Source organism: Delphinapterus leucas, chromosome 11 (genome assembly GCF_059928025.1).
Source record: "Delphinapterus leucas isolate spDelLeu-1000000601 "Yukka" chromosome 11, BTC_Dleu_Yukka2, whole genome shotgun sequence".
In the NCBI taxonomy this organism is placed as follows: Eukaryota; Metazoa; Chordata; class Mammalia; order Artiodactyla; family Monodontidae; genus Delphinapterus; species Delphinapterus leucas.
Genome location: NC_143139.1, coordinates 94,557,567 through 94,580,395, shown reverse-complemented (window position 1 = coordinate 94,580,395; position 22,829 = coordinate 94,557,567). Strand labels below are relative to the sequence as shown.

At 42.2% G+C, this 22,829-nt stretch overlaps 1 protein-coding gene across 2 annotated transcripts in view; it reads left to right on the top strand.

Moving 5' to 3' along the window:
- Positions 1-680: 680 nt before the first annotated feature.
- MRTFA (myocardin related transcription factor A) overlaps positions 681-22,829 on the top strand; it is a 195,819-nt gene continuing 173,670 nt past the window's right edge. Inside the window, exon 1 of one of the 2 annotated variants that reach the window (XM_089920040.1) lies at positions 681-794. The gene's annotated coding sequence lies outside the window, so the exon portion shown is untranslated. The remainder of the gene's footprint in view (positions 795-22,829) is intronic. The other variant, XM_089920035.1, reaches the window with a different exon arrangement.

The window sequence follows — 22,829 nt, the reverse complement described above, 5'->3', positions numbered from 1 at the left end:
GACTGTAACTGGAATTCAGGACTCCGGGCCAGGACGGAATTTATTGTGTCTCCTTTTGGGAAGCGTGAAAGTAAGTAATCGATTTATGAGCCCCAGGCGGGGACCCTTCAGGCCCCTAGAAGGATTGTGATGGGGTCGGGAGGATTAATGCACTAAGCGCTCGCAGCATTGACCCCTTGGCAACTTAGCGAGGTCTGGCCGGGTCCACCGCCCTTCCCGTGACTGGGTGACCAATGGGCTGCGGCCTCTTTAAGGCCCCAGCGCCCCGCCTCCGGCTCGTCTCCGACCTCCTCCCACCTCCTCGCTGCCACTCCGCCAGTTCCAGACTTCCCTCGGCATGAGGTAATCTCCCTGCTGCCTATTGGCTGCGCTGGACCGTCAGTCACAGGAAGTCCCGCCGCCATCCTCGCCAGCCTCGTATCCCTCTTGTCCCCCCGCCTTCCCCTTAGTCCGCGGGTCCCGGCCTCCACGAGGCCTCTGATTGGCCAGCGCTGCTGTCAGTTCTCCAGCGGGCGTTGTGGGGGGCGGGAGGCGGGTGTGGTGGGAGGGCCCGCAGCTTCCGTGGCTGAGAGGAGCCGGCCGCTGCCGTGTCTGTGGTGTCCGCGGCGGCGGCGAGAGCGACTGTCCCATCCTTCCCACCCTCTCAGCTCCGCTCACTGCACGCCCTCCGCTCGCGCCGACTTCTCCGCAGCTCCGCGCGTCCCAGTTGGACGCTGAGCCTTGGGAGAAGACGCGCGCGGTGAGAGCCGGAGCGGGGACCGCCGCAGAGCCCGGGCCGGGAGGAGAGCAAGGCGGTGAGTGAGAGTCCGGGCAGGGGACCCCTCCCCCACCGCGGCCCCGCCCCGCCCGGACCATCCTTTCTCCTGGCGACCCCGCTGCTCGCGCGCCCTCCGGGGGGTCCGGCAGGGCCGGCCTCGCGGCCCGGCCCCCTCCCCGTCGCCGCTCCGCTCCTCCGGGCCGGGGTCGCAGAGCCGGGGCGGGCGGCGCGGGGCGCGGCGGTGCACCTGTGCGCCGCCGCGCGGGCCTCGCAGGTGGGGAGGCACGGAGGTTCCCGCCCCCGCCGCATCCCGGGCGTTTCGTGACTGCAGGGACTGGGTGTAGGGTGCTTTCTCCGGGATCTTGTGCAAACCTTCAGAATCCATGTGCAATCCCAGGATTCCCAGGCAAGGCAGTCTCACCTGGACTTGTTGATGCCTGTGTAGCAACCTGAATGCTGCCAGGTGTAAGGAATCTGACAGATTTGAAACTTTTCCCTCTAATGAAGTGTCTGTCAGGATGCCTTGATTACAGTCCCTACCCTGGGGGTAATGCAAGAGCATTGATCCGCTGTAGTAGGCAGGGTTGGAGTTTCTGAGTCAGACTCTCAAACCTGCCAATTGCTAGCTGTGTAATTTGGGGCCTCAGTTTCCTCATCTGAAAATTGGGGATAATAGTAGTATCTGTCATCGGGGGTCGTTGTGAGTATTAAATGAAATAATTCACATAAATTGTTTGACACAGCGCTTGGCCCCTTGTAAAGGCCCAAGAAATGTTTGATTTTATTATGTTGAAAACCATGATAGACCAGCGTGTGTGTGTAAGCACCAGCCCAACTTGGCTGTGTCAGGATTTCTGTTTTCTCCCTGTTATGCAGCATAACTAAAGGGCAGTTTGGTGGCCAGTTAACTGCTTACCAACCTATACTTGGCGTGAAATGTGTGCAGACAGGAATGTGAAATACGTCACTTAACTGTGGTAATGAAATTACACCCAGCTTCATGTATTTTTACACACTTTAAAATCCATAAGATGTCTGAAATGCCAAGTTGACAGTTTTTGAGCTCTTTTCAAGGTCTTTTCCAGCTGAAGTCAAAGCCTGTAATAGAATCTTTATTTTCAATAAGAAGTTACATTTATGTGTCTTACTTTAGAAGACCCCCCAAAACTCCACATTTTACTTATGCGGTTTTACTGTTGAAAAACAGCCACCTCCCGGGGTTGAGGTGGTACAGCCAGCTGGCCCACAGCCCTATGACTGCAGGGTGGGGAACCTTTGGCTGAAAGTTACTAAACTAAGTTTTGCCTAGTGTTGTTGGCATTTTTCACAGCGAATCAAAGGGCTTTATGATACTTAGTTTCTTAATGAAATGATTTAGAAAGAAGCAAACCATTACTGCTTTTTCAGAAACATGTGCAAAGAAAAACTGGCTGTAATGTAGTTGTAGCATTTGCTTCAGTTCTTTGCCAGTAACTGTTAAGAAGAGCCCCTGTTTAAAAAGGCTTCCAAAAGTCACATCCATTAGGATAAATTTTTTATTTAGAGTGAAATCATGTGAGATGGAAGACTAATATGTATCCCATAATCCAAAAGTATTTATTGCAGACTTTCCATGTCCTGAGTGCTCTGTCAAGAGCTATGAGGAAGGGATTCAAAAGAAGTACAGAACAGCATCTCGGCCCATAAAGGGCAAAAGCATAAAATTCAGTCACCCAGTAGTGGTTATGGGTATTGCTTAAGTAATGACTTCATTCATTCATTAATTCAATAAATTTTTGTTTCATGCCTGTAATGTGCCAGGTGTTTTTCTAAAAGCTGAGATTATGAAAATGAGTGTGCTCTATGTTCCCTGCTCATGAGGAGCTCACAGTCTAGTGGGAGGGTAAGAAAGTGACAGATAATTGTAACACACTGACATAAACTCCAAGTACAAACCCAGAACTGTATGGGAGAGTCAAAGGAACTTTTCCTTTGGACTTCAAGGAGAAGATGGCCTTTGAGCTGAATCTTAACTCATTAGACAAAGGAGAGGAAGATCATACCAAACAGAAGTCATTGAGCTTGAAAAGATTTCCTGACAACTCTTTGGACCATGGGTACAAACCCTAGAGAAGGGGAAAGAAATGGACGTTTCTTGATGCCCACTATGTTACAGGCATCAAGCTAAGCTTTTAATGCATTGCTTAGTCCTCACAATAACCCTAAGAGGTAGATTTTACCTCCACTTTAGGATATAGAAACTGAGGGTCAGGGTAGTTAAATAATTTGTCTAAGGTTACACATTAGTGACAGAGCCAGGACTTGAATCCCTGACTTTAAAGTGTAGTAAGTGCTTTTTCTTTTAAGACTCTGTTTTGTAGAAATACTAAATATGCAATGAGGTGAGAAAGTTCCACCCACGTATATCATTTTACTGCTTGTGTTACAGATTGCTTTCTGTGAAATAAATGTTTCATATTTGATTAATTGATTGAGTTTTGGGTTAGATGAGTTTTGGGTCTTCGTTGCTGCATGCGGGCCTTTTCTAGTTGTGGCGAGTGGGGGCCACTCTTTGTTGCCATGCGCGGGCTCTAGGAGCGCGGGCTTCAGTAGTTGTGTGGCATGTGCACTCAGTAGTTGTGGCTCGCGGGCTTAGTTCCTCTGCGGCATGTGGGATCATCCCGGACCACAGGGCTTGAACCTGTGTCCTCTGCGTTGAAAGGCGGATTCTTAACCACTGCCCCATCAGGGAAGTCCTCATATTTGATTTAGAGTTGCTAGGGCTTATATAATAAATAAAGGCTGTTTTTATCAAATGATATTTATTTTACCCTTATAAATGTGATATTTCCTAAGAACTGTGGCCCATGAAAACATTCAGTGAAAATGGAGGACATTGAGATATACAGATCCTATGTGTGGCACTTTACAAAGTAGTTAAACAGGTGTGGACTTTTCTTGAAGCTGCAGCTTAAATATTTATTTAAATGTAAAAGAAAAGCATATGCAGACATATGGCCAATGACATGGGTTCGAGCCCTAGTCCTGGAAGATCCCACATGCTGCAGAGCAACTAAGCCCCTGTGCCACAACTACTGAGCCTGCGCTCTAGAGCCCGTGAGCCACAACTACTGATCCCACGTGCCACAACTACTGAGCCGTGTGTCTAGAAGCCGTGCTCCGCAACAAGAGAAGCCACCTCAATGAGAAGCCCGCGCACCGCAATGAGAAGCCCGCACACCACAACGAAGAGTAGCCCCCACTCGCCACAACTAGAGAAAACCCATGTGCAGCAGCCAAAACATAAATAAATAAATAAATAAATAAATAATAAATAGATGATGAAAGGGGTAAAAGTTTTTGAATACTTAATTTTTACACGGGGAAAACTAGAATTTTGAAGTCATATTAATGAAGATGGTTGTATTGTATTTAGAGAGACCACCACGGCAAGGGCATATCCTGACTGTAAGCTCCATAAGGGCAAGGATGTTCGATTCTTCTTTTCCCAGCTTCAAGAGCAGTTTTGGGACATAGCAGGTGCTCAGAAGTTTATTTCAGAAAGTCTTTGAAAGGGAAGAGGGAAGACATTGATGGAGTACAGATGAAGTGCTTGAGGCAAAGGGAATAGTTTATAAATGGATACATTTTGGAAGAAAAGGAACAGCAGACAAAGGGAATAGTCTGCTGACACAATTCAACAGATATAGGCACTGTTTATTTCTAAGGCTTAATGGAGTTTTGAGAATCAAGGAAACTGTCTACTCTGAAGGAGCTTACAGTTTTAGAGAGTAGGTATCTGCTATTAGCTATCTACTGCTGTCTGTTGCCTACATATGTAATAATTACCCCAAAAGATAGTGTTTAACATGGCAATAAACATTTATTACCTCTCACAGGTTCTGTGATTCAAGAGTTCAGGAGCAGTTTGGCTGAGTGGTTTTAGGCTCAGGGTCTCTTTAGAGATTGCAGTAATATGTCAGCTGGGATTGCCGTCATCCAGAGGCTTGACTGAGGCTGGCAGATCCTCTTCCAAGGAGGCTAATCATATGGCTGGCAAGTTGGTACCGGCTGTTGGGGGAAGTCTCAGCTTCTCTCCATGTGGGCCCCTCCGCAGAGCTCCTTGCTTGCGCTCATGGCATGGCCGCTGGCTTCCCTCTGAGCAAGTAATCCAAGAGACCAAGCTATGCTGTCTTTTATGACTTAGCTTCAGAAATTACATACAATCCTTTCTCCAGCATTCTGTAGGTCACACACTGCAGGAAAGGACTACACAAGGATGTGACTGCTAGGAGGTGAGGAGCGTTGGGGGCCAGCCTGGAGGCTGGCTACCACAGCGGGAAGCATAGAAAAAGCTAAGTGTTGAAAGAAAGTGCAATGTGCTGCGGGAGGGGAGGGGAGGACTCAGAGGAGGGAAAGATCACTTTTGGGATGATAAGGGAATTGGGGAAGATTTAATTCTTTTAACAGATATTCACAGATACTTTTTGTGTGTTTACTGTGTGCCTTCCGCATGGTAGGGTAATTTGTAGAAATGGACACTGAATTAGGGCCACATGAAATGTTTTAAGTAGTCTAGGCCAGCATTGACACTAAGGACAAATGTTTGATCTTTATGTGTCAGGTGAAGGTGGAGTCATTTTTCTGATGTTGAAGAGAACAGTAACTTATCAGGGTGATAGACAAGCAGTTACGGAGTGTAAGTAGTTAAGAGAATGAATACTAGAACCAGACTGTCTGGGTTTGAATCCCGGCTCCACCACTTGCTAGCTCCATGACCTTGGGTGTGTGACTGTGATACTTTTGCTACTTTATCTTCTCAGTGACTCACTAACTGTAAAATGGGGATAAAAATGGTGCCTGCTTTATATTGCTGCTATGAGGATTAAAAAAGTTAAAAATATGCCAGGTTCTTGGAACAGCTTTACATGCATCATCATCATTTTTTGGCAGTAGCGTAGAACTGACATGGGGGAGTGAGGTTGGAGGGAGAGATGAATGAATGTAAAATGACGTGAGTATTGAGAAGGAGGCATTTAAATGTCAGTCATTGCTGCTTCAGCATCAGTTTTTCCAGTTCAGATATCTACATCCAGATAAATTTTATTTCTCCAATTAGAGTGAAGCAGCGGTTTTATTAGTTGAACTCCACAGTTAAAACAAGACCTCAGAAGGTGCAAGTTTCCTGTTAAGGGTATCTTATACCCTCTTATTGTCCCTGTAAATTCCTGGGCCCTCTATCTGCAGAATGGGTTTAGCCAGAAGCAGTCCCTAAAGTTGCATATGCTTCAGAAGAGCTTATAGGTGGAACTAGGCGCCATAGCAAAAATACCTAGAATGAGAACTTTTGTGACTGAGTCACAAAGGAATCTGCAGAATTCTTAAAAACATTAACTATATCACTTCTATGGAGAGGGAAGATAATTGAACTCCATGTTGCTGCAGGTGTTGAAGAAGAAATTGGGTGAACTGCCAGGGTGTCTTGGGTGGAGCTAATTGCTTAAGTTGCCTTCAGTTCTGCGGTTTTACTGACTCAAGTCCAGTTCTCATTGTTTAGTTGAACGGAGGCACTGAGAAATGGTTTGAGGTTCCACAACCATCTAGTGGCTGAGCCTGGACTACTTCCTCACCCTTTGTTTAAGACCAACTCACATAGCAGTAATAAAAGGTCTGCAGAATCCTAGGAAGACTGAGTGTTGTGAAAATTTCTGTTTTTAAGTTTTAAAAAAAAATTAATTTTAATTTTTTTTTTTTTTTGGCCGCGTTGTGTCTTCGTTGGTGTGCGCGGGCTTTCTGTGGTTGCAGTGAGTGGGGGGCTACTCTTCGTTGCATTGCGCGGGCTTCTCATTGCGGTGGCTTCTGTTGTTGTAGAGCACGGGCTCTAGGCGCATGGGCTTCAGTAGTTGTGGCATGAGGGCTCAGTAGTTGTGGCTCGTGGGTTCTAGAGCACAAGCTCAGTAGTTGTGGCACACAGTCTTAGTTGCTCTGTGGCATGTGGGATCTTCCCGGGCCAGGGCTCGAACCTGTGTCCCCTGCATTGGCAGGAGGATTCTTAACCAGTGCGCCACCAGGGAAGTCCCAAAAATTTCTTTTTATTTTCTTCGGATACCATATTTTTACTTTTGTGGTATGTCTGGTTCATTTGCTTCTTCACTCACTCTTGCTAATGTGCATTTAGAAATCATTTCCTGTATAAATGAGTGCCAGTAACGAGTAATTTGGGTAGTTCATTTGGAAATCCGTAGTGTATCCTCTGTTACTGAATTTGAAGATAGGTGGCTGTTTTCAGGTTTTTGACCTCTGAAATTGTGGGAATTATGGGTCAGTTTGGTTTGCTGAAAAGTCTTTGTTTTGGTATCAAAATTTTAAGTATCATGAGTATAATTTGAAAAAAAATTCTAAACTTCCTAGTATGAGAGAGTAAAATAATTAGTGAGGTAACATGTCAAGTTGTAAGGGCGTGAGCAGAGCTAGGTACTGACAATTATCAGCTGTGTAGCCTTAGACTCACTGCTTAACCTTATGTGACTTGATTTCCTTATCTGTAAAGTGGAGTTAAAAATTCTTACAACATGAGGTTGTTATTAGGAGTATGGAGAAATGTAAAAGGGAGTAACAGTGGCATATGCTTTGTTAGTCATTGTGTTACCTCATTAATGCTCGCACCAGCTCTGTGAAATAAGTAATAATAGCACCATTTTTTTTCCCCCCCAGTACGCGGGCCTCTCACTGTTGTGGCCTCTCCCGTTGCAGAGCACAGGCTCAGGATGCGCAGGCTCAGTGGCCATGGCTCACGGGCCTAGCCGCTCTGCGGCATGTGGGATCTTCCTGGACCCGGGCACGAACCCGTGTCCCCTGCATTGGCAGGCGGACTCTCAACCACTGCGCCACCAGGGAAGCTCCTAATAGCACCATTTTGCAGATGAGGTTAGAGAAGCTTGGAGAGATGAATTAATTTAGGAAGATCACAGTCAGGATATGAACCAGGTCTCTCTGTGAATTAAAAGATGGTAAAAAAAAAAAAATGGTGACTCCCTATCATAATATGTTTGAAGTGCCTAACTTTGCCTCCAGTAAATGTTTGTTCCTGTTCACTTTATTTTGCATAGCTAGTGAAAACGTCAGTACAGTGGGAATTTTTTATGGTAGTGATCAAGGTGTTATAGCTCTCAAAATATTCTCTGTAATATTCCTTATATGGGGACTTCCCTGGTCACACAGTGGTTGAGGGTCCGCCTGCAAATGCAAGGGACGCGGGTTTGAGCCCTGGTCCAGGAGGATCCCACATGCTGCGGAGCAGTGAAGCCCATGCGCCACAACTACTGAGCCTGCGCTCTAGAGCCCACGAGCCACGGCTGCTGAGCCCACGCACCACAACTACTGAAGCCCCCGCGCCTAGAGCCCGTGCTCTGCAACAAGAGAAGCCACCGCAATGAGAAGCCCGCGCACCGCAACAAAAGAGTAGCCCCTGCTGGATGCAACTAGAGAAAGCCCGCACAGCAATGAAGATCCAACGCAGCCAAAAATACATAAATAAATTTATTTAAAAAAAAGATAAAAAATAATTCCTTATATGTATCTTGCTGCCATTCCTGAAATGGAAAGCTGTAATAGTGACTTCACATTTTAAGTTGCACGTTAAAATGCTTACTAAATAAGGGCCTACCAAAATATCCAAATTAAAATTTTTCGTCAGTGTTTCAGTATCTTTGTAACTGTAAATGGTGTAAGTTATGCCGGAGTCTCTTAATGGTGGTTAATTTGTACATATTTTCACTACCACAAAATTTACAGGAACTTGGAAATCTGTCTTTTCCTCATACTTTAGGACACGCCATGTTGCAGATTAAGAGTTGTGTTATCGTGGTTGAAACTGGCTTTATTGTTGATTTTATATTTTGTTATATGATGTATATCTTTAAAGTCTTTTAAAATTTGCCACATATGTCTTGGCTTTTTTTTAAAAAGGTAGAGATGGGGAAACAATTTTGAAATGAAAAGTTAGGATCATTTTCTTTCTTATTCTTGATACATGTTATAATCACTTTCTATGAACAATCACTTGAACTAAAGCTTCCATTCAGGAGCTGTACATTCTTTAATTCTAACATTCCAGGTTAATGCCCTGAGGTCATGACAGTGAAGGCAAAGATTTCATGGTATTTTAAATTCTTCTTTTTTAAAAAAATATTTATTTATTTGGTTGTGCTGGGTCTTAGTTGCAGCATGTGAACTCCTAGTTGCGGCATGCATGTGGGATCTAGTTCTCTGACCAGGTATCGAACTCGGGCCCGCTGCATTGGGAGCGTGGAGTCTTAACCACTGTGCCTCCAGGGAAGTCCCTTAAATTCTGTTTTATAGAGTCAGTGATCATTTCACATTATCTTGCTGATATTTCCTTTCTGTTCAGATTTTTTTTTTTTTTTTTCTGGGGTTGGGGTGTGTGGTCCTGGAATGGGAATAATAGGCAGTCAAGAATATAATGAGATCATAGGCTAGTGATTTGAAATTAAATTTAAATATTTCCTTTACTTAGTAGAAGTTCATAGGATGGTATGGTTCATTTGTGTGATATCCTGAATCTTTGGGTACCTCGTGTCAAACAATTATTTATTTAATCATTTTCCTAAATCAGTCACTGTAGCATAATTGACACCCCCCTCCCCGCTTTTGGCTTTTACCTGTAAGCTGATTCTGAAGGTGAACCTAGCAGAAACAGTATGTGTGAAAACTGGACATGACTTGTACAATTTGGATAAGCTATTCATGACATTTTGCTTTCAACATGTTTAATAACCTTTTGGGTGCCTAAATAAAACTGAGTTAATTATAGTGTAACCTTTTGTTCTATTTGGAGAGTGTTAAGGGATTTTTGAATACGCTCCAAAATTCACCTTCATCAAGTGAGCTTAGAAAGCTCTTTCTAGAGCAGGAATTCTCAAGACTTTACCTGCATGATTGTTTCTACTTTTTCTGGCCACTCTTTTTGTTTTATTTTTAAAAAGAAGAGTAGATTTTCCCTGCTCTTTGGAGATAGTATTGATGAGTTTTAGAGTTGAACGCACCTGTTTTCAATCGTGACTCTACTGCTCATTGGCTCTGTGATCTTGGGTGAGGGAATTAATCTTTCTGAATCTCTCCTTCCTCATAGGGTAGATGTGGGGGGTAAATAAAGTTACATGTAAAGCATTTAGCACATAATGGACGTTTAATTCATGTTAACTTTCATAGCACCCAGAATTTTTCTTTTGTAGCACTAGCCACAATTGCAGCTAAATAATTATGTAATTATTTTATGTTTTTCTTCTCATAAGCTTCATGAGGCTAAGGCCCAAGTCTGTCTATTCCTGGCTGTATTCCCAGCATGCAGCATAGTGCTTGGCATGGCATATAATAGATGCTCAGTAAATACTTGAATGAATGAAAGTGACTCACCTCCTCTTCTTAACCTGTCCTCCCTTGACTTAAAGGACAGTGTCCTGAACTTATTTCCTGAAAGTAGATCATAGAGCTTATGATTTGCTCTCCAGAGTCAATTCCATGGTCTTCCACTCTCCTCCTTGCTTACTGTACCGCAACCTCACTGGATTCCTTGCTGTTATTGGGTTGTACCAGGTTTCTGTGTTTGCTGTTCCCTCTGCCTGAAATACTCTATCCTTGGATCTTCACATGGTTTACTTCCTCACTTTTTTCAGATCTTTGCTCAGATATTACATTATTAGACCATCATATTTAAAAAAGCCACTTTACTCCCCAATCCCAGGCATTCCGTATTTCCCTTATCCTGCTTCACTTTCTCCACAGGATTAATCACCCCTTGACATGTATTTATTTGCTGTCTCCTCCCACTAGATGATAGTCTCTGCAAGGGCAGGTACTTTGTTTTGTTTATTGTTGTGTCCTCAGCACCATCAATACTTGGCATGTAGTAGGTGCTTAAATATTTTTTGAATGAATTACTGAATGAAGGAATGGATATTTTCATTCCTGTTTTTCCTCCCAAGTGGTATTTAACATAGTTGATCACTTTCTTTCTTGAACCATTTTATATTCTTGGTATGACATGATTCTCCTAGTTTTTCATTTAATACCTTATCCCTTCCTTCTACCTCTCCTGCCATTCTTTCTCAGTCTCTTTTGCTGGCTGTTTTTCATCCTGGCCTGAGTGTGGGATTTTCTCAGGACTCTGGCTCAAACCCTCTTATTGTCTCTCTCTGTAGGAGATCCCATCTAATCCCATAGCTTTAACCACCAGTTGCACGCCAATGATTCCCAAATGTGTATCTCTATCTTTTTTTGAACACAAATCACTTTGCCACTTCTACTTGGATGTCTCACAGACACCTCAAATTTACATTTCAGACTGAACTTTTTTTTTTTTTTTTTTTTGGTGGTATGCGGGCCTCTCACTGTTGTGGCCTCTCCCGTTGCGCACAGGCTCCGGACGCGCAGGCTCAGCGGCCATGGCTCACGGGCCTAGCTGCTCCGCGGCATGTGGGATCTTCCCGGACCGGGGCACGAACCCGTGTCCCCTGCATTGGCAGGCGGACTCTCAACCACTTTGCCACCAGGAAAGCCCTCAGACTGAACTTTTAACTTTCATTTCCTCTTGTCAGAGTTGTTCTTGCTCCAGTGTCCCCCATTTCTGTAAATGGCGCTTCTGTTCACCTAGTTACATAAGCCAGAAATCGGAAGGGTCATCTTTGACATTTCCTTCTGTCCTTACATCCATTCCATCATCAGTTTCTATTAATAATCACTCCATAAATATTATCTCATTTGTCAACTTCTCATTTCTTCTACTAAAGCCACTCCAGCTAGTCCAAGCCATGCTCTTTCCAGGGCCTCTTCAATAAATTCTTAGCTAATTTTCCTGCTTCCAGCCTTCCCCCTGACTCTTTCTCCACAGTGAAGCCAAAGTTTCAAATGCAAATTTAATCATATCACTGTTCCTCTTTCCCTAAGCCTTTCACTGTATGTAGGCTCCAAGCAGATAACTTACATGAATGGAATTGGGTAGGTCAGGGTTTTTTAATAAGGAGTGGTAGGAACTGTAGCAGTTGGAGAGAACGTGCCCTGTCTAGAGAGGGCAGCCACTACTCAATTTTGATATATTGCTGACATGTGGGAGTATTGGCCCAGAATTGCTGATCTTCTGATTTTTTCCAAGGGAAGCCAGAAATCTGGATTTTTTTTTAATTGTGAATTTTCTCTATTTTAAAATGTTGACAACCAATTTGAATTTAAAAGATTTCTATACTTAGGAATAAATTTACTGAAATACATAAAAAACTTTTACATTGAAAATCACAAAACATTGCTGAGAAAAATTAAAGAAGACCTAAATAAGTAGATGTGTACAGTGATCGCAGTTTGAAAGACCCAGTGTTGTTAAACAGTCCACTTTGCCCCAAATAATCTAAAGATTCAGTGTGTTTACAATCTAAATCCCCACAGGCTTTTTTTGTGGAAATTGATGTGCTGAATCTAAAAGGTATGTGGAATTGCAAAGCATTTACAATAGCCAAACAACTTAGAAGTGGAAGAACAAACTTAGAGGAATTAAATTACTTGATTTCAAGACTTATTATAAAGCTAGAGTAATAAAGACACTGTGATGTTGGTGTAGAAAAAACATATTGAGCATCGACCACAATAGAGTCCTGAAGGGGACACATATGATCAATTGGTTTTTTAGCAAAGGCTAAAACATAATTCAGGAGGGGAAAGGATAGTCTTTTCAAGAAATGTTGCTGGAACAGTTGATGGATGTTTGCGTGTAAAGTAATGAGTCTTAATCCCTGTCTCAGACTATACAGAAAAGTTAATTTGAAGTGGCTCGTAGACCTGAACATACAAACTAAAGCCATAAAATTTATAGACAAAATTATAAGAGAAGATCTTTGTGGCCTTGAGGTAGACAGAGATTTTTTTAGGACCCAGAAAGCCTGAACCAACCATAGAAGAAAAAATTGATAAATCAGACCATATCAAAAGTAAAACTTTCTTTTCTACAAAATATACTGTAAGAAATGAAAAGGTAAGCCACAGGCTAGGAGGAAACATTTACAAACACACATACTATCTATATATCTATATATAGATATAGATATATATACACACACACACATACGCACACATATATATGACTTAAATCCAGAATATGTGAAACACTTTAAAATTCAGTAATATGACAAATGGCCCAGTTAAAAATGAGCAGAAGTTTGTATAGACCCTTCACAGAAGAAAATATATTTGAATGCCTAAAAGCATATGAAAAGGTGCTCCACATCATTAGTTACCAGGAAGTACAAATTAAAACCACAATGAGATACTACTTCATACCCACAAGAATAGCTAAAAATTAAAAAAAAAAGACAATTCCAACTATCGGTGAGGATTTGAAACAACTAGAATTAATGTATGTTGCTGGTAGCAGTGTGAAATGGTATAGCCACTTTGGAAAACAATTGGTCAGTCTCTCCTAAAGTCTCTCCATCCTCCTCTTTGGTGTTTATTATCTAAGAGAAACGAAAACATATGCACAAGAAAACCACATCAATGTTCATGGTAGCTTTATTCATAATAGCCAAAAAACTGGAAACAACCCAGATGCCGTCATCAGCAGGTGAATAGATAAACAGTGAATTATCGATACATGCAGCAATGTGAATGAATCTCAGAAACATGTTGAGTGAAAGTGAGACACAGAAGAGAACTTACTGTATGGTTTCATTTATACTGAAGTTTTAGAATAGGCAAAACTAATTTATAGTAATAGAAATTAGGTCCGTGGTTGGCTGGGGTGGGGGTGTATGGAGATTGACTGAAAAAGGACATGAGGGATGATGGGCATGTTTTTTTCTTGATTTGGCGTGGTGACTACACAATAGTGTACATTTGTCAGAACTCATTGAACTCCTTGAAAATGTACACTTGAAATGTGTGCATTTTATTGTGAGTAAATTATACCTCAGAGTTGATTTTAAAAAACACTGTACGGGTCAGCACTCTGGATTAGACAAAAGATGTGTGCATGCCAAATTTGGTTGAGGTCAGCCAGTTTCTAACAGCCGATCTATACCCCCACTCGTGCATACACTGCAGGAGGGCCTGGCCTGTAATAGGTCTTCAGATTCTGTTCAATGAATGTTGCAGCTCCCTTGCAAGAAAATATCCCATCCTTTATCCTGCAGTTTTCTGACTCCAGTCATTTTTATGGAGTTAATTATTTGGTTTCTCCTGGCCCTAGTACCTTGAGTACAAATCAGTCCATTCATTCATTCACATAGTTACTGAGCATCTACCACATGTAAAACCCTGACCAAATAAAGTACTTGCTAACTGTCAGTTGATTATATATATATATATATATATATATATATATGAAAATTACATTTGACTTATAAAAGCAGAGGCTTGGTAAGCTCTTCTTGCTTAGAATGTTTCAGCTACTATTTCTTTGTCTTGAGCATTTACAGTCTGCTATCTGTGGAAAAATAGCATAGGCTTAATAACAGACTCTTTACATAGTAACTTCTCAGATGAGAGGAAGCAAAACATTTCAGAATGTCATTCAGTTATAGCTGTAGAAATGGCAGATTTCTTTTCTAGTCAGAGTCTGTGAGGGAGGAGGGGACTGACTTAATTGTGTTGTTAGGACCAAGCTGCTTCTTGGTCTTATAGTGAGTCTGCAGCTGTATGTTGTCTTCATCAAATTTGGTTATGGCTGTGTACTTTTATAGGTCACCAAGCAGAGTTATTACGTGGTTTTTCAACCAGAACTTTAAAAAGCACTGGTTATCATTCTCTACTGATAATTGTTCCTTTCCTGACTTTGATCCAGCTGCTCTGAATTCTCCAAATAGCCTTCCTCCTCCCCTTCCCTAAACTATGTCCTTGCCCATTTTAAAAGTTAGCCTAAGGCTTAACTCCTTTACAAAACAACTTTCCTTGATTAATACAATCTCAAACTTGTTTTCAGACTCTCCTCTCCCCATGGTACCCTCTTATTTGGGTCTCTCTTTTTTTTGGGGGGGGGGGCCTCACCATGTGGCATGCAGGATCTTAGTTCCCCTACCAGGGATCGAACCCTTTCCCCCTGCAGTGGAAGCGCCGAGTCCTAACCACTGGACTGTCAGGGAATTCCCTCATTTCTCTTTTTTTACTTAGCATTTCTTTTTTTCACCAAGATCTTTTCTTCCTATTAACGTTATAGTTCATTGGGGGTGGGGGGTGACAGCTGTACCATTTTCTCTCTGTGTATCTAATATAAGATCTGTACCAAGTGGGTTTAATAAATAAAACAAAGATTGATGGTACATTCTACTGTGAAGGTAAGTAACATGCAACTCAGATTCCATAATGGTGAAAAGCACAGTACTTTAGATAACTGTGGACCTAGGTCTTTTCTCCACCTTTTGTTGGCACAGTTCCCTAGGAAGGAAGCCAGGGAGATTAAGAGTTGCCTGTATCTGATAATAGCCCAGAAACTTAAGAGCAGGCAGTTCCCACAGCAGCAATCTGAGTCCAGTAAGAGAGCTTAATGAACTACCTGTACCTGTACAGTCATCAGAGTTTGTCTCTGTGCTGAGATATCAGAGGCACTGAATGAAAGAAAGTTAACAGGAGTATGAGAATGAGGAAAAAAGAAGTGGGTGTTGGAATTGCATACATGTGTAATCTTGATAGTTTATTTTAATTTGGAAAGATCTGTTATGCTCATTGACACATTTTTCTGATTAAAACTGTTTCTACTTATGCCTGTGCTAAAATTAGTATCATACTAGAGAGAGGACTGTGGTTTGTCTGCCTTTCAGAATATATTATTTCAAATACCTTTTATCTTTGAAGGATTCAGAATCTTTAGTCATTTCACTGTCTAAGATTAAATTTACTTTCATTTTACATTCTCACCAACAGTGCACAAGCGTTCCAGTTTCTCCACATCCTTACCAGTGCTTGTTATTTTTTTTTCGTAGTAGACATGCTAATGGACATGAGGTGGTAGTCTTTTACATAGTCAGTGTTTTCATCTATGACTGGTAGGTAGCATAATGTCGCCTCTGTAGTTCTTATCACAGTACTGTTTTCCTCCCCAACACTTATCAGTCATATCTGAAGTGCTTATTTTTTACTTGTTACCATAAGAGCCATAAGGGTAGGGACCTTGTCTGTCTTCATCACTAGTATCTCTAGGGCTGAGACAGTACCTGACACATTATCCTTGCTTAGCGAGTATTTGATGAATGAATGAATGAATGGAAAGGAGAGAGGCTTAGTGTAGTGGTTGAAACAAAAGACTTCGGCATCAGACAGACTTGGGTTTGAATCCTGGATTCCTTATTTACAAAATGCTTTCCTCATAGGATTGTGGTGAGATTAAGTGAGATCACATATGTAAAACTCTCAGTACAGCACCTGGCACATTGTAATTATCTGGTAAGTGGCAGCTGTTATTATTAGGGAGAGGTCAGCTGGCCAACGGGGCATCAGTAGGCGTGGGGCTTTAAAAAACCCTCATTTTGTCACTAATAAGATGTGACATTTTAAAAAGAATTTTATTTATTTATTTGGCTGTGTCGGCTCTTAATTGCAGTGCACAGGCTCTTCTCTGCGGCATGCGGGCTTCCCTCTAGTTGTGGCACGTGGGCTCTAGAGCACTCGTGCTCAGTATTTGCATCGCATGTGGGATCTTAGTTCCCTGACCAGGGATCGAACCTGCGTCCCCTGCATTGGAACGCGGATTCTTAACCACCGGACCACCAGGGAAGTCCCATAAGCGGTGCAATATTGATCAAGTTGTCTAACCTCTGTAGTCTGAGTTCTTTTCCCCTGTAAGAGCATTAATCCCAAAAGGCCCTTCTGTGATTTTCATTTGATCCTTCCATTGGTCACTATGTTCACTCCAGCAGTCAGTCATCACCATTTCACACTATCTCAACTTGAATTACAGTAGGAGATTGTTCACCTCAGAGTCTGAATCTCAGAGCATCTAAATGATAGAATTAGTATTTTTTAATTTATTTATTTTTATTTTATTTTTGGCTGCATTGGGTCTTCGTTGCTGCACGCGGGCTTTCTCTAGTTGCAGCGAGTGGCGGCTACCCGTCGTTGAGGTGTGTGGGCTTCTCATTGCGGTGGCTTCTCTTGTTGTGGAGCACGGGCTCTAGACCTGCGGGCTTCAGTAGTAGTGGCACGTGGGGTTCAGTAGTTGTGGCTCGCAGGCTCTAGAGTGCAGGCTCAGTAGTTGTGGTGCACGGGCTTAGTTGCTCCGCGGCATGTGGGATCTTCCCAGACCAGGGCTCGAACCCGTGTCCCCTGCATTGGCAGGCGGATTCTTAACCACTGTGCCACCAGGGAAGCCCTAGAATTAATTTAAAAGAATACTTTATAGAAAAGATCATTCCATTTCAAAAGTTAAACCATTAAAATAGTTGAAAAATAATTTGCCCGAATATGAAGTATTTAGTAATGGTTTAATATGCCAGGTTGTGTACGACCACTTAGTGATCATAGAAGTGGAGGAGTGCAGATTGTAACGTAGACTGCAGTGATAGTTTGGTGGTTTTGCTGAGCTGTGTTGCACTCAGCTCTTGGGGAGACTTGCTTTAAAGATACCTTTTTGTCCATTTGCTATGCTGTTGAATGATGGAGGAAATAAAATAACCCTTAAGAGAAGACTTCTGACTTCTAAAATGTTGGTGGTTGTGTCCCTGATGTTCTTAGCAAATATAGGCCCAGATATTTAAACTCAGTCTGGCTGGATTTGACAGAAAGAGAATTTCATCAATTTTCCCAACTAAGTTAGATGTTGTGGCTCTGTCCAGCAGTTATTTGTTTTTTTTGTACAAATAACTCAGAGCAGAGAATGGAAGAAACTTGCTTTTATTACCTGTTTTATGCTAGCCACTGTTAGGGGCTTTCGTGCACACTGTCGTTTGTTTATTTATTTATTTTTGGCTGCATTGGGTCTTCGTTGCTGCACGCGGGCTTTCTCTAGTTGCGGCGAGCGGGGGCTACTCTTCGTCGCGGAGCGCAGGCTTCTCATTGCAGTGGCTTTTCTTGCTGCAGAGCACGGGCTCTGGGTGTGCGGGCTTCAGTAGTTGTGGCTTGCAGGCTCAGTAGTTGTGGTGCGTGGGCTTAGTTGCTCCGCAGCATGTGGAATCTTCCCAGACCAGTGATCAAACCCGTGTCCCCTGCATTGGCAGGCGGATTCTTAATCACTGTGCCACCAGGGGAGTCTGTCTTATTTGGTTTTATTTGTTGATGGAATAGTTGTTTTTGCACATACATGTTGCTCAGTGTCACCACCCTAAATCACTTAAAGACAGTCCTGGAATGGTCCTTGTACATGAATCTATAAGCTTTTCTTAGGGAGTCACTGCTGCTAGCCCCAAGAAAGTATAGGCTGCCTTCAAGGAGAAGCTCCTTTGGCTTCATTAAGGGCAAATAACCTGGATAGCTTTTGCCACCAAACTCCCTTGTCTCTTCAGAGGTGCTTTCTGGTGGTTTGTCTCCAAGTAGGAATCCTAAACACTTTCCCCACTGAAGAAGTATTACAATTGGTGGTTAGACTCCCAGATGAAACACACACACACACACATATGTGTAAACTTATTTATCAGTACATTAGTCATGTGGAAGACTTTCTGTAATTTAGATCTCTATTTAAACGTTTATTTAGTGGAAAGAGTATGGGCCATGGTAGCCACTTAATGGTTGTGTGACCCTGAGCTAGTATCAACTTCTCTGGGCCTGTGCCCTCATCAGTAAAAGGGGGGATATATTTCTCTTGTAGGAATAATATCAAGATTAAGTGATGCAATGTAGGTGTAGCCCCACAGATGTTGGTACTGCCTATTGCTCCTCTTTCCATTCTGTTTTTCAAATAACTGAGTAAAATCTCTTTGAGCATAACTTGGTTTGTTAGTGCCTTTATCAGGATTGCTTAGTCACGTGCCCCAGGGCTTGACAATGGAATTTGTTTTTCTTTATTAACTATAAATGCCATTAGAAATTTATTCTTGGGACTTTCCTGGTGGTCCAGCGGTTAAGACTCCATGCTCCCAGTGCAGGGGGCCCGGGTTCCATCCCTGGTCAGGGAACTAGATCCCGCATGATGCAGCTAAGAGCCTGCATGCTGCAACTGAAGATCCCGTGTGCCGCAACTAAGACCCAGCGCAGCCAAATAAATAAATAATTTTTTTTTTTAAGAAAGGAAATTTATTCTTGTTTAGACTTTGGAATGAGAAAGCTTTTTTAAAAACAGAATTAAATGGGTTTGCTTTAGGCATCTTGCTGAGATCTAGCCAATTTGGACAGGAAAATTAGAATTGCTTTCATAGTAGAGTTCCCACCTGGGGCATAGCTGGCAATAAGAAAGGTTGTGCGATCACATTCCTTATCAGATGTTCAGTAAAGTTTATTGTTACCTGAAAAACTTGAGGAAGGTCCCTACTCCTTGCCTTTCAGTCAAGAAGCTGATTGTGGATTAGGAGATGAGTAAATGAAAATTAATCTGACTTTGGCAATTGGAGAATGAGAAAAATGCTTACCCCCAGGCATCTAGGCTTGTTTCAGCTTCCCAGAGAGCTCCTCAGAGGTCATCACCCATTGGTAGTAAGCATTAAAAACAAAACAAAACAAAAAAAACTGTAGGTGAAGCCTGGACTAAGTAGGGTAATTTAAAAGATTTTAGATTGGTAATGGAATGCAGACATGATTTTTTTTTTTTTTTTTGCGGTACGCGGGCCTCTCACTGTTGTGGCCTCTCCTGTTGCGGAGCGCTCCGGACGCGCAGGCCCAGCAGACACGGCCCACGGGCCCAGTCGCTTTGCGGCATGTGGGATCCTCCCAGACCGGGGCACGAACCCGCGTCCGCTGCATCGGCAGGCGGACTCTCAACCACTGCGCCACCAGGGAAGCCCCGCAGACATGATTTTTACTGGCCAAAATCAATTTTGGTTTTACTCATCTAAAATTCCTCTTGATAAAAATTATTATTCTCTTTCAATCCATTCTCTCCAGAGTAGCAGGCATGATCTTAAAAACATAAACTGAATCATGTCACTTCTCTGCTTAAAACCCTCACCTCCAACCATTTCCCATGACACTTAGAATAAAATCCAGATTTCTTCCCGTGACCTACATTGCACACATGCTTTATCTATGCTGACCTCACCACCTAGTCCCTCCCCCCTTCAGTCAGTTACATTATCATCCCTTGGTATGATAATAGTTGTTCAGCTTTCCTTATCACCATGTTTACAAAGTAGATTCTTTCTGCTCATAAAGTTCCTTCTTTGATTCCTTTGTAACTTGGGGAAGTTTGTAATTAGTTTTCTGCTTGATGGCTTGATTACTTACTTGTTTTTGTCTTTCTGTGCTCTGAGATTATAAACCACATGAGGGCAGGGACCATGTTTTATCTTTTTTTGTCTAGTACATGCTGGCACGTGGTAGGTTTTTAATATATATTTGTTGAATGAATGACAGTTTGATAATTTCTGCTATATAGGGAAATGGATACTTTAGTTCATAAAGGAACAGGCATTTTCCTTTTGATCTGACAGTCTCTAAGATGATAAAGGTCAGCATGGGAAAAAAGAAATGATTTGTTTCTCTGGGTTGAATCTTTCAGAATTAATTTAGATGGTGCCTGGAACCTTTTCCCAATTGGCTAGAGTTGGATTAGATCTCCCTCTTGTTTGGTCTGTGACACTGTGTGCTTGCCTCTTTCATAAAACAGATTACTACTGGATTCTTTGAGGGAGAGAGAATTTAGTTTATCGTTGTATCCTCAGAACTCAGGTTGGTGCCTGGAACCTGCTAGATGTGCTTGATAAGTATTTGTTCAGTGAGAAATAAGTGTTAAATTTGAGATACATATTAAGAAACGAACAGTTTTTATTCTGGTAGATTATGGAGCTCATTGGTTCCAAGAATCACTTTGTTCTTTGTTTTTCAGGTTCACCAGATCATGACATAAGTTAAAAAAAAACCAGATCTTTATAATGGACTATTTCAAACACATGTAAAAGTAAAGAGACTAATAAAATCAACCACCACCATGGACCTGTCACCAGTTTCAACAATTATCAACACATGACCAATCTTGTTTAACCTTGCTCCCCTCTTCCGCCTCAGCATTTTTTTTTTTTTTTTTTTTTTGTGGTACGCGGGCCTCTCACTGTTGTGGCCTCTCCCGTTGTGGAGCACAGGCTCCGGATGCGCAGGCTCAGCAGCCATGGCTCACGGGCCTAGCCGCTCCGCGGCATGTGGGATCTTCCCGGACCAGGGCACGAACCCGTGTCCCCTGCCTCGGCAGGCGGACTCTCAACCACTGCGCCACCAGGGAAGCCCCCGCCTCAGTATTTAAAAACAAATCCCAGACATTATATCATTTCATCTGTAAATACTTCAGAAGGGTATAATCAGTTTAAGAACTAGTTAACTTTTGGAAAAACCTGATAGAAAAATTCCATTTGCCTTCTTGAATCTAATTGTAGATGCCAGCTGGTAAAATTCCATGTGCTAAACCACTCCCAAGGCCTGACTCACTATTGACAGCATATACTCAATTGTAATTGCTGAGATAGCATTAGTTTGCTGGAATATGTTATCGTGGTAAAGTATGTTTCTATTGGATATAGAGAGATTACCAATAAGTGGAAACTCGTAAGAGAGAAGTTTTTTCCTTTAGACATGTGTAAAGACAGATGATACTTTTGACACTGTGCATTACAAGCCTTTGAGATTTCGTCTGGAAAATGAAGATGAAACATGGTTTGTGGATTAATAGAGTAATTTCCCATAGTACTTTGTGGCTGGATTCTTGAGAGTCACAATTGGTGGTACAATGAAAAGTAAGAGTGCTGGAAGACTCAGAACTAGAAAGACTCCTAAGCCTTGGGACGTGGAGGGGTTAGAACTTGGGCCAGCAGAAAAGACACGTGGCTTGGAAGTGGTTATGGTTAGATTTATTCTAGAAGTTAAAGTTGTAACTTAGATCTCTGTAAATAGCCTAGGTGAAATAAAATTTCCTTTAGGACAGGAAGAGAAGGCACTGTTTTCTTTCAGCAAATATTTTAAAGGATTAAGTACTACCTTTTAAAAATTTGGAGGTTGGCACTGAGTGAATGGTTGGACTAGAACAGTGTTTTCCTGTGATTCCAAGTTTTTTTGGTGGAAAAGAGATGAGGGGGGGATGTAAATGATCATAACTGCGTTTAACTACTTTTCTTTAATCAACCATGTAAGAGAACAGGACTGATTCTAAGAGGCTACAAGTCCCAGCCCTGCAAGGACCACAACCTTGCTTTCTTCTTAGCCTGAAGCACTATATGAGTCTTCTGTATGTTAGATTGGTAGGAGGTGATCGTAAGTTAATTCTTGGCAATTTATTTTGAAAATCTGCTCTTTTATTCTTTGTTCTCCCATAACCCTTAGTTAATTCCTCTAGTAAAGTACTTAGCATACAATGCCTTGAATAGGGATTTTGTCATAGTCATCTGTGTATCCTTAGCATCTAGCACATGGTCACTTGGAAAATATTTGTTGACACATGATGATCCCTTTCCAGCCCTGAGATGATGTGATTTTGCGACTTCTCCCATGGCCTTGACTCAGAATGTGAGTGTGGTACTAGTTCTGTGTAGGCTCCTCTCTTTATTGTTCTCTATAGATGCATTTGTTCTCAGGCTCTGGACCGTCCTCTTCTTTTGGGACCTTCCAGGGAACAGAAGGAGAGAAAAATTTGTGTTTAGAACAAGAGGAGTATGTGAGACTGAAGATGATCGTGTTAGGATCACTGGAATCCTCCAGCTGCCATCAGGATGAAGAACTCAGTGTTGGCTGAAGAATTCAGATGCCAAGAGCTCATTGTATTTTATTATTATTATTTTCTTATTCCTCCTCACTTACTGTGATTTGACCCCCTACCTATAACTGTGGGGTGGAATGAATTTTAGTCCTGATTTTCAAGCTTTAAAGGATACAGTCAGTCATTGGGAATTAAACAGCATCAGACTATGAGTATTTTTTTCGTGTATATTGTAACTGCTGAAATTAATTTGTTATAAAATGGTAACAT